The sequence below is a fragment of the Nymphalis io genome, unplaced genomic scaffold (genome assembly GCF_905147045.1).
Source record: "Nymphalis io unplaced genomic scaffold, ilAglIoxx1.1, whole genome shotgun sequence".
Lineage (NCBI taxonomy): Eukaryota > Metazoa > Arthropoda > Insecta > Lepidoptera > Nymphalidae > Nymphalis > Nymphalis io.
The window spans coordinates 5,864-20,000 of record NW_026089615.1 but is presented as its reverse complement, the minus strand read 5'-3'; positions in this window follow the sequence as shown (position 1 = coordinate 20,000).

Below are 14,137 nucleotides of genomic sequence, written 5' to 3'. Positions count from 1 at the left end.
AATGTAAACTTCGATTCCACAATACACGAACGTACCGCGTTAATTTTTTCACATTTTGAAGATATTATATTATCGTTCTGTTATAGTTCAAATTTAGTGATCGAATGAAATCACTCGGATATCGTTATCGTGTTCGATTCTAATGTTATTTTAAAATATTTCAGAAAAATAAAGTATGTTATCGTCGTAAAATGTAAACTTCGATTCCACAATACACGAACGTACCGCGTTAATTTTTTCACATTTCGAAGATATTATATTATCGTTCTGTTATAGTTCAAATTTAGTGATCGAATGAAATCACTCGGATATCGTTATCGTGTTCGATTCTAATGTTATTTTAAAATATTTCAGAAAAATAAAGTATGTTATCGTCGTAAAATGTAAACTTCGATTCCACAATACACGAACGTACCCGCGTTAATTTTTTCACATTTGAAGGATATTATATTATCTTTCTGTTATAGTTCAAATGCAATGATCGAATCTAGTGTCATTTTAAAATATTTCAGATAAATAAAGTATGTTATCGTCGTAAAATGTAAACTTCGATTCCACAATACACGAACGTACCGCGTTAATTTTTTCACATTTGAAAGATATTATAAGATGTAAATTTTGTAGTGTCACGTTCGTGGTTAGTTCGTGTCATGAACGATGTCGCTAAAGTATGTTATCGTCGTAAAATGTAAACTTCAATTCCACAATACACGAACGTACCGCGTTAATTTTTTCACATTTGAAGGATATTATATTATCTTTCTGTAATAGTTCAAATGCAATGATCGAATCTAGTGTTATTTTAAAATGTTTCAGATAAATAAAGTATGTTATCGTCGTAAAATGTAAACTTCGATTCCACAATACACGAACGTACCGCGTTAATTTTTTCACATTTCAAAGATGTTATATTATCGTTCTGTTATAGTTCAAATTTAGTGATCGAATGAAATCACTCGGATATCGTTATCGTGTTCGATTCTAATGTTATTTTAAAATATTTCAGAAAAATGAAGTATGTTATCGTCGTAAAATGTAAACTTCGATTCCACAATACACGAACGTACCGCGTTATTTTTTTCACATTTCAATGATATTTTATTATCGTTCTGTTATAGTTCAAATGCAATGATCGAATCTAGTGTTATTTTAACATATTTTAGATAAATAAAGTATGTTATCGTCGTAAAATGTAAACTACGATTCCACAATACACGAACGTACCGCGTTAATTTTTTCACATTTTGAAGATATTATATTATCGTTCTGTTATATTTCAAATGCAATGATCGAATCTAGTGTTATTTTAACATATTTTAGATAAATAAAGTATGTTATCGTCGTAAAATGTAAACTACGATTCCCACAATACACGAACGTACCGCGTTAATTTTTTCACATTTGAAAGATATTTTATTATCGTTCTGTTATAGTTCAAATGCAATGATCGAATGAAATCACTCGGATATCGTTATCGTGTTCGATTCTAGTGTAATTTTAAAATATTTCAGATAAATAAAGTATGATATCGTCGTAAAATGTAAACTTCGATTCCACAATACACGAACGTACCGCGTTAATTTTTTCACATTTGAAGGATATTATATTATCTTTCTGTTATAGTTCAAATGCAATGATCGAATCTAGTGTCATTTTAAAATGTTTCAGATAAATAAAGTATGTTATCGTCGTAAAATGTAAACTTCGATTCCACAATACCACGAACTTACCGCATTAATTTTTCACATTTCAAAGATGTTATATTATCGTTCTGTTATAGTTCAAATTTAGTGATCGAATGAAATCACTCGGATATCGTTATCGTGTTCGATTCTAATGTTATTTTAAAATATTTCAGAAAAATGAAGTATGTTATCGTCGTAAAATGTAAACTTCGATTCCACAATACACGAACGTACCGCGTTATTTTTTTCACATTTCAAAGATATTTTATTATCGTTCTGTTATAGTTCAAATTTAGTGATCGAATGAAATCACTCGGATATCGTTATCGTGTTCGATTCTAATGTTATTTTAAAATATTTCAGAAAAATAAAGTATGTTATCGTCGTAAAATGTAACTTCGATTCCACAATACACGAACGTACCGCGTTAATTTTTTCACATTTGAAAGATATTTTATTATCGTTCTGTTATAGTTCAAATGCAATGATCGAATGAAATCACTCGGATATCGTTATCGTGTTCGATTCTAGTGTAATTTTAAAATATTTCAGATAAATAAAGTATGATATCGTCGTAAAATGTAAACTTCGATTCCACAATACACGAACGTACCGCGTTAATTTTTTCACATTTGAAGGATATTATATTATCTTTCTGTTATAGTTCAAATTTAGTGATCGAATGAAATCACTCGGATATCGTTATCGTGTTCGATTCTAGTGTTATTTTAAAATATTTCAGATAAATAAAGTATGTTATCGTCGTAAAATGTAAACTTCGATTCCACAATACACGAACGTACCGCGTTAATTTTTTCACATTTTGAAGATATTATATTATCGTTCTGTTATATTTCAAATGCAATGATCGAATCTAGTGTTATTTTAACATATTTTAGATAAATAAAGTATGTTATCGTCGTAAAATGTAAACTTAGATTCCACAATACACGAACGTACCGCGTTAATTTTTTCACATTTCGAAGATATTATATTATCGTTCTGTTATAGTTCAAATTTAGTGATCGAATGAAATCACTCGGATATCGTTATCGTGTTCGATTCTAATGTTATTTTAAAATATTTCAGAAAAATAAAGTATGTTATCGTCGTAAAATGTAAACTTCGATTCCACAATACACGAACGTACCGCGTTAATTTTTTCACATTTGAAGGATATTATATTATCTTTCTGTTATAGTTCAAATGCAATGATCGAATCTAGTGTCATTTTAAAATATTTCAGATAAATAAAGTATGTTATCGTCGTAAAATGTAAACTTCGATTCCACAATACACGAACGTACCGCGTTAATTTTTTCACATTTGAAAGATATTATAAGGTGTAAATTTTGTAGTGTCACGTTCGTGGTTAGTTCGTGTCATGAACGATGTCGCTAAAGTATGTTATCGTCGTAAAATGTAAACTTCAATTCCACAATACACGAACGTACCGCGTTAATTTTTTCACATTTGAAGGATATTATATTATCTTTCTGTAATAGTTCAAATGCAATGATCGAATCTAGTGTTATTTTAAAATGTTTCAGATAAATAAAGTATGTTATCGTCGTAAAATGTAAACTTCGATTCCACAATACACGAACGTACCGCGTTAATTTTTTCACATTTGAAGGATATTATATTATCTTTCTGTTATAGTTCAAATGCAATGATCGAATCTAGTGTCATTTTAAAATGTTTCAGATAAATAAAGTATGTTATCGTCGTAAAATGTAAACTTCGATTCCACAATACACGAACGTACCGCGTTAATTTTTTCACATTTCAAAGATATTACATTATCGTTCTGTTATAGTTCAAATTCAGTGATCGAATGAAATCACTCGGATATCGTTATCGTGTTCGATTCTAATGTTATTTTAAAATTTTTCAGAAAAATAAAGTATGTTATCGTCGTAAAATGTAAACTTCGATTCCACAATACACGAACGTACCGCGTTAATTTTTTCACATTTGAAGGATATTATATTATCTTTCTGTTATAGTTCAAATGCAATGATCGAATCTAGTGTCATTTTAAAATGTTTCAGATAAATAAAGTATGTTATCGTCGTAAAATGTAAACTTCGATTCCACAATACACGAACGTACCGCGTTAATTTTTTCACATTTGAAGGATATTATATTATCTTTCTGTTATAGTTCAAATGCAATGATCGAATCTAGTGTCATTTTAAAATATTTCAGATAAATAAAGTATGTTATCGTCGTAAAATGTAAACTTCGATTCCACAATACACGAACGTACCGCGTTAATTTTTTCACATTTGAAAGATATTATAAGATGTAAATTTTGTAGTGTCACGTTCGTGGTTAGTTCGTGTCATGAACGATGTCGCTAAAGTATGTTATCGTCGTAAAATGTAAACTTCAATTCCACAATACACGAACGTACCGCGTTAATTTTTTCACATTTGAAGGATATTATATTATCTTTCTGTAATAGTTCAAATGCAATGATCGAATCTAGTGTTATTTTAAAATGTTTCAGATAAATAAAGTATGTTATCGTCGTAAAATGTAAACTTCGATTCCACAATACACGAACGTACCGCGTTAATTTTTTCACATTTGAAGGATATTATATTATCTTTCTGTTATAGTTCAAATGCAATGATCGAATCTAGTGTCATTTTAAAATGTTTCAGATAAATAAAGTATGTTATCGTCGTAAAATGTAAACTTCGATTCCACAATACACGAACTTACCGCATTAATTTTTTCACATTTCGAAGATGTTATATTATCGTTCTGTTATAGTTCAAATTTAGTGATCGAATGAAATCACTCGGATATCGTTATCGTGTTCGATTCTAATGTTATTTTAAAATATTTCAGAAAAATGAAGTATGTTATCGTCGTAAAATGTAAACTTCGATTCCACAATACACGAACGTACCGCGTTATTTTTTTCACATTTCAATGATATTTTATTATCGTTCTGTTATAGTTCAAATGCAATGATCGAATCTAGTGTTATTTTAACATATTTTAGATAAATAAAGTATGTTATCGTCGTAAAATGTAAACTTCGATTCCACAATACACGAACGTACCGCGTTAATTTTTTCACATTTTGAAGATATTATATTATCGTTCTGTTATATTTCAAATGCAATGATCGAATCTAGTGTTATTTTAACATATTTTAGATAAATAAAGTATGTTATCGTCGTAAAATGTAAACTACGATTCCACAATACACGAACGTACCGCGTTAATTTTTTCACATTTGAAAGATATTTTATTATCGTTCTGTTATAGTTCAAATGCAATGATCGAATGAAATCACTCGGATATCGTTATCGTGTTCGATTCTAGTGTAATTTTAAAATATTTCAGATAAATAAAGTATGATATCGTCGTAAAATGTAAACTTCGATTCCACAATACACGAACGTACCGCGTTAATTTTTTCACATTTGAAGGATATTATATTATCTTTCTGTTATAGTTCAAATGCAATGATCGAATCTAGTGTCATTTTAAAATGTTTCAGATAAATAAAGTATGTTATCGTCGTAAAATGTAAACTTCGATTCCACAATACACGAACTTACCGCATTAATTTTTTCACATTTCAAAGATGTTATATTATCGTTCTGTTATAGTTCAAATTTAGTGATCGAATGAAATCACTCGGATATCGTTATCGTGTTCGATTCTAATGTTATTTTAAAATATTTCAGAAAAATGAAGTATGTTATCGTCGTAAAATGTAAACTTCGATTCCACAATACACGAACGTACCGCGTTATTTTTTTCACATTTCAAAGATATTTTATTATCGTTCTGTTATAGTTCAAATTTAGTGATCGAATGAAATCACTCGGATATCGTTATCGTGTTCGATTCTAATGTTATTTTAAAATATTTCAGAAAAATAAAGTATGTTATCGTCGTAAAATGTAAACTTAGATTCCACAATACACGAACGTACCGCGTTAATTTTTTCACATTTTGAAGATATTATATTATCGTTCTGTTATATTTCAAATGCAATGATCGAATCTAGTGTTATTTTAACATATTTTAGATAAATAAAGTATGTTATCGTCGTAAAATGTAAACTTCGATTCCACAATACACGAACGTACCGCGTTAATTTTTTCACATTTCGAAGATATTATATTATCGTTCTGTTATAGTTCAAATTTAGTGATCGAATGAAATCACTCGGATATCGTTATCGTGTTCGATTCTAATGTTATTTTAAAATATTTCAGAAAAATAAAGTATGTTATCGTCGTAAAATGTAAACTTCGATTCCACAATACACGAACGTACCGCGTTAATTTTTTCACATTTGAAAGATATTATATTATCGTTCTGTTATAGTTCAAATTTAGTGATCGAATGAAATCACTCGGATATCGTTATCGTGTTCGATTCTAGTGTTATTTTAAAATATTTCAGATAAATAAAGTATGTTATCGTCGTAAAATGTAAACTTAGATTCCACAATACACGAACGTACCGCGTTAATTTTTTCACATTTTGAAGATATTATATTATCGTTCTGTTATATTTCAAATGCAATGATCGAATCTAGTGTTATTTTAACATATTTTAGATAAATAAAGTATGTTATCGTCGTAAAATGTAAACTTCGATTCCACAATACACGAACGTACCGCGTTAATTTTTTCACATTTCGAAGATATTATATTATCGTTCTGTTATAGTTCAAATTTAGTGATCGAATGAAATCACTCGGATATCGTTATCGTGTTCGATTCTAATGTTATTTTAAAATATTTCAGAAAAATAAAGTATGTTATCGTCGTAAAATGTAAACTTCGATTCCACAATACACGAACGTACCGCGTTAATTTTTTCACATTTGAAAGATATTATATTATCGTTCTGTTATAGTTCAAATTTAGTGATCGAATGAAATCACTCGGATATCGTTATCGTGTTCGATTCTAGTGTTATTTTAAAATATTTCAGATAAATAAAGTATGTTATCGTCGTAAAATGTAAACTTAGATTCCACAATACACGAACGTACCGCGTTAATTTTTTCACATTTTGAAGATATTATATTATCGTTCTGTTATATTTCAAATGCAATGATCGAATCTAGTGTTATTTTAACATATTTTAGATAAATAAAGTATGTTATCGTCGTAAAATGTAAACTTAGATTCCACAATACACGAACGTACCGCGTTAATTTTTTCACATTTCGAAGATATTATATTATCGTTCTGTTATAGTTCAAATTTAGTGATCGAATGAAATCACTCGGATATCGTTATCGTGTTCGATTCTAATGTTATTTTAAAATATTTCAGAAAAATAAAGTATGTTATCGTCGTAAAATGTAAACTTCGATTCCACAATACACGAACGTACCGCGTTAATTTTTTCACATTTGAAGGATATTATATTATCTTTCTGTTATAGTTCAAATGCAATGATCGAATCTAGTGTCATTTTAAAATATTTCAGATAAATAAAGTATGTTATCGTCGTAAAATGTAAACTTCGATTCCACAATACACGAACGTACCGCGTTAATTTTTTCACATTTGAAAGATATTATAAGATGTAAATTTTGTAGTGTCACGTTCGTGGTTAGTTCGTGTCATGAACGATTCTAATGTTATTTTAAAATATTTCAGAAAAATAAAGTATGTTATCGTCGTAAAATGTAAACTTCGATTCCACAATACACGAACGTACCGCGTTAATTTTTTCACATTTGAAAGATATTATATTATCGTTCTGTTATAGTTCAAATTTAGTGATCGAATGAAATCACTCGGATATCGTTATCGTGTTCGATTCTAGTGTTATTTTAAAATATTTCAGATAAATAAAGTATGTTATCGTCGTAAAATGTAAACTTAGATTCCACAATACACGAACGTACCGCGTTAATTTTTTCACATTTTGAAGATATTATATTATCGTTCTGTTATATTTCAAATGCAATGATCGAATCTAGTGTTATTTTAACATATTTTAGATAAATAAAGTATGTTATCGTCGTAAAATGTAAACTTAGATTCCACAATACACGAACGTACCGCGTTAATTTTTTCACATTTCGAAGATATTATATTATCGTTCTGTTATAGTTCAAATTTAGTGATCGAATGAAATCACTCGGATATCGTTATCGTGTTCGATTCTAATGTTATTTTAAAATATTTCAGAAAAATAAAGTATGTTATCGTCGTAAAATGTAAACTTCGATTCCACAATACACGAACGTACCGCGTTAATTTTTTCACATTTGAAGGATATTATATTATCTTTCTGTTATAGTTCAAATGCAATGATCGAATCTAGTGTCATTTTAAAATATTTCAGATAAATAAAGTATGTTATCGTCGTAAAATGTAAACTTCGATTCCACAATACACGAACGTACCGCGTTAATTTTTTCACATTTGAAAGATATTATAAGATGTAAATTTTGTAGTGTCACGTTCGTGGTTAGTTCGTGTCATGAACGATTCTAATGTTATTTTAAAATATTTCAGAAAAATAAAGTATGTTATCGTCGTAAAATGTAAACTTCGATTCCACAATACACGAACGTACCGCGTTAATTTTTTCACATTTGAAAGATATTATATTATCGTTCTGTTATAGTTCAAATTTAGTGATCGAATGAAATCACTCGGATATCGTTATCGTGTTCGATTCTAGTGTTATTTTAAAATATTTCAGATAAATAAAGTATGTTATCGTCGTAAAATGTAAACTTAGATTCCACAATACACGAACGTACCGCGTTAATTTTTTCACATTTTGAAGATATTATATTATCGTTCTGTTATATTTCAAATGCAATGATCGAATCTAGTGTTATTTTAACATATTTTAGATAAATAAAGTATGTTATCGTCGTAAAATGTAAACTTCGATTCCACAATACACGAACGTACCGCGTTAATTTTTTCACATTTCGAAGATATTATATTATCGTTCTGTTATAGTTCAAATTTAGTGATCGAATGAAATCACTCGGATATCGTTATCGTGTTCGATTCTAATGTTATTTTAAAATATTTCAGAAAAATAAAGTATGTTATCGTCGTAAAATGTAAACTTCGATTCCACAATACACGAACGTACCGCGTTAATTTTTTCACATTTGAAAGATATTATATTATCGTTCTGTTATAGTTCAAATTTAGTGATCGAATGAAATCACTCGGATATCGTTATCGTGTTCGATTCTAGTGTTATTTTAAAATATTTCAGATAAATAAAGTATGTTATCGTCGTAAAATGTAAACTTAGATTCCACAATACACGAACGTACCGCGTTAATTTTTTCACATTTTGAAGATATTATATTATCGTTCTGTTGTATTTCAAATGCAATGATCGAATCTAGTGTTATTTTAACATATTTTAGATAAATAAAGTATGTTATCGTCGTAAAATGTAAACTTCGATTCCACAATACACGAACGTACCGCGTTAATTTTTTCACATTTCGAAGATATTATATTATCGTTCTGTTATAGTTCAAATTTAGTGATCGAATGAAATCACTCGGATATCGTTATCGTGTTCGATTCTAATGTTATTTTAAAATATTTCAGAAAAATAAAGTATGTTATCGTCGTAAAATGTAAACTTCGATTCCACAATACACGAACGTACCGCGTTAATTTTTTCACATTTCGAAGATATTATATTATCGTTCTGTTATAGTTCAAATTTAGTGATCGAATGAAATCACTCGGATATCGTTATCGTGTTCGATTCTAATGTTATTTTAAAATATTTCAGAAAAATAAAGTATGTTATCGTCGTAAAATGTAAACTTCGATTCCACAATACACGAACGTACCGCGTTAATTTTTTCACATTTGAAGGATATTATATTATCTTTCTGTTATAGTTCAAATGCAATGATCGAATCTAGTGTCATTTTAAAATATTTCAGATAAATAAAGTATGTTATCGTCGTAAAATGTAAACTTCGATTCCACAATACACGAACGTACCGCGTTAATTTTTTCACATTTGAAAGATATTATAAGATGTAAATTTTGTAGTGTCACGTTCGTGGTTAGTTCGTGTCATGAACGATGTCGCTAAAGTATGTTATCGTCGTAAAATGTAAACTTCAATTCCACAATACACGAACGTACCGCGTTAATTTTTTCACATTTGAAGAATATTATATTATCTTTCTGTAATAGTTCAAATGCAATGATCGAATCTAGTGTTATTTTAAAATGTTTCAGATAAATAAAGTATGTTATCGTCGTAAAATGTAAACTTCGATTCCACAATACACGAACGTACCGCGTTAATTTTTTCACATTTCAAAGATGTTATATTATCGTTCTGTTATAGTTCAAATTTAGTGATCGAATGAAATCACTCGGATATCGTTATCGTGTTCGATTCTAATGTTATTTTAAAATATTTCAGAAAAATGAAGTATGTTATCGTCGTAAAATGTAAACTTCGATTCCACAATACACGAACGTACCGCGTTATTTTTTTCACATTTCAATGATATTTTATTATCGTTCTGTTATAGTTCAAATGCAATGATCGAATCTAGTGTTATTTTAACATATTTTAGATAAATAAAGTATGTTATCGTCGTAAAATGTAAACTTCGATTCCACAATACACGAACGTACCGCGTTAATTTTTTCACATTTTGAAGATATTATATTATCGTTCTGTTATATTTCAAATGCAATGATCGAATCTAGTGTTATTTTAACATATTTTAGATAAATAAAGTATGTTATCGTCGTAAAATGTAAACTACGATTCCACAATACACGAACGTACCGCGTTAATTTTTTCACATTTGAAAGATATTTTATTATCGTTCTGTTATAGTTCAAATGCAATGATCGAATGAAATCACTCGGATATCGTTATCGTGTTCGATTCTAGTGTAATTTTAAAATATTTCAGATAAATAAAGTATGATATCGTCGTAAAATGTAAACTTCGATTCCACAATACACGAACGTACCGCGTTAATTTTTTCACATTTGAAGGATATTATATTATCTTTCTGTTATATTTCAAATGCAATGATCGAATCTAGTGTTATTTTAACATATTTTAGATAAATAAAGTATGTTATCGTCGTAAAATGTAAACTACGATTCCACAATACACGAACGTACCGCGTTAATTTTTTCACATTTGAAAGATATTTTATTATCGTTCTGTTATAGTTCAAATGCAATGATCGAATGAAATCACTCGGATATCGTTATCGTGTTCGATTCTAGTGTAATTTTAAAATATTTCAGATAAATAAAGTATGATATCGTCGTAAAATGTAAACTTCGATTCCACAATACACGAACGTACCGCGTTATTTTTTTCACATTTCAAAGATATTTTATTATCGTTCTGTTATAGTTCAAATTTAGTGATCGAATGAAATCACTCGGATATCGTTATCGTGTTCGATTCTAATGTTATTTTAAAATATTTCAGAAAAATAAAGTATGTTATCGTCGTAAAATGTAAACTTCGATTCCACAATACACGAACGTACCGCGTTAATTTTTTCACATTTGAAAGATATTTTATTATCGTTCTGTTATAGTTCAAATGCAATGATCGAATGAAATCACTCGGATATCGTTATCGTGTTCGATTCTAGTGTAATTTTAAAATATTTCAGATAAATAAAGTATGATATCGTCGTAAAATGTAAACTTCGATTCCACAATACACGAACGTACCGCGTTAATTTTTTCACATTTGAAGGATATTATATTATCTTTCTGTTATAGTTCAAATTTAGTGATCGAATGAAATCACTCGGATATCGTTATCGTGTTCGATTCTAGTGTTATTTTAAAATATTTCAGATAAATAAAGTATGTTATCGTCGTAAAATGTAAACTTCGATTCCACAATACACGAACGTACCGCGTTAATTTTTTCACATTTTGAAGATATTATATTATCGTTCTGTTATATTTCAAATGCAATGATCGAATCTAGTGTCATTTTAAAATATTTCAGATAAATAAAGTATGTTATCGTCGTAAAATGTAAACTTCGATTCCACAATACACGAACGTACCGCGTTAATTTTTTCACATTTGAAAGATATTATAAGGTGTAAATTTTGTAGTGTCACGTTCGTGGTTAGTTCGTGTCATGAACGATGTCGCTAAAGTATGTTATCGTCGTAAAATGTAAACTTCAATTCCACAATACACGAACGTACCGCGTTAATTTTTTCACATTTGAAGGATATTATATTATCTTTCTGTAATAGTTCAAATGCAATGATCGAATCTAGTGTTATTTTAAAATGTTTCAGATAAATAAAGTATGTTATCGTCGTAAAATGTAAACTTCGATTCCACAATACACGAACGTACCGCGTTAATTTTTTCACATTTGAAGGATATTATATTATCTTTCTGTTATAGTTCAAATGCAATGATCGAATCTAGTGTCATTTTAAAATGTTTCAGATAAATAAAGTATGTTATCGTCGTAAAATGTAAACTTCGATTCCACAATACACGAACGTACCGCGTTAATTTTTTCACATTTCAAAGATATTACATTATCGTTCTGTTATAGTTCAAATTCAGTGATCGAATGAAATCACTCGGATATCGTTATCGTGTTCGATTCTAATGTTATTTTAAAATATTTCAGAAAAATAAAGTATGTTATCGTCGTAAAATGTAAACTTCGATTCCACAATACACGAACGTACCGCGTTAATTTTTTCACATTTGAAGGATATTATATTATCTTTCTGTTATAGTTCAAATGCAATGATCGAATCTAGTGTCATTTTAAAATGTTTCAGATAAATAAAGTATGTTATCGTCGTAAAATGTAAACTTCGATTCCACAATACACGAACGTACCGCGTTAATTTTTTCACATTTGAAGGATATTATATTATCTTTCTGTTATAGTTCAAATGCAATGATCGAATCTAGTGTCATTTTAAAATATTTCAGATAAATAAAGTATGTTATCGTCGTAAAATGTAAACTTCGATTCCACAATACACGAACGTACCGCGTTAATTTTTTCACATTTGAAAGATATTATAAGATGTAAATTTTGTAGTGTCACGTTCGTGGTTAGTTCGTGTCATGAACGATGTCGCTAAAGTATGTTATCGTCGTAAAATGTAAACTTCAATTCCACAATACACGAACGTACCGCGTTAATTTTTTCACATTTGAAGGATATTATATTATCTTTCTGTAATAGTTCAAATGCAATGATCGAATCTAGTGTTATTTTAAAATGTTTCAGATAAATAAAGTATGTTATCGTCGTAAAATGTAAACTTCGATTCCACAATACACGAACGTACCGCGTTAATTTTTTCACATTTGAAGGATATTATATTATCTTTCTGTAATAGTTCAAATGCAATGATCGAATCTAGTGTTATTTTAAAATGTTTCAGATAAATAAAGTATGTTATCGTCGTAAAATGTAAACTTCGATTCCACAATACACGAACGTACCGCGTTAATTTTTTCACATTTCGAAGATGTTATATTATCGTTCTGTTATAGTTCAAATTTAGTGATCGAATGAAATCACTCGGATATCGTTATCGTGTTCGATTCTAATGTTATTTTAAAATATTTCAGAAAAATGAAGTATGTTATCGTCGTAAAATGTAAACTTCGATTCCACAATACACGAACGTACCGCGTTAATTTTTTCACATTTTGAAGATATTATATTATCGTTCTGTTATATTTCAAATGCAATGATCGAATCTAGTGTTATTTTAACATATTTTAGATAAATAAAGTATGTTATCGTCGTAAAATGTAAACTTCGATTCCACAATACACGAACGTACCGCGTTAATTTTTTCACATTTCGAAGATATTATATTATCGTTCTGTTATAGTTCAAATTTAGTGATCGAATGAAATCACTCGGATATCGTTATCGTGTTCGATTCTAATGTTATTTTAAAATATTTCAGAAAAATAAAGTATGTTATCGTCGTAAAATGTAAACTTCGATTCCACAATACACGAACGTACCGCGTTAATTTTTTCACATTTGAAAGATATTATATTATCGTTCTGTTATAGTTCAAATTTAGTGATCGAATGAAATCACTCGGATATCGTTATCGTGTTCGATTCTAGTGTTATTTTAAAATATTTCAGATAAATAAAGTATGTTATCGTCGTAAAATGTAAACTTAGATTCCACAATACACGAACGTACCGCGTTAATTTTTTCACATTTTGAAGATATTATATTATCGTTCTGTTGTATTTCAAATGCAATGATCGAATCTAGTGTTATTTTAACATATTTTAGATAAATAAAGTATGTTATCGTCGTAAAATGTAAACTTCGATTCCACAATACACGAACGTACCGCGTTAATTTTTTCACATTTCGAAGATATTATATTATCGTTCTGTTATAGTTCAAATTTAGTGATC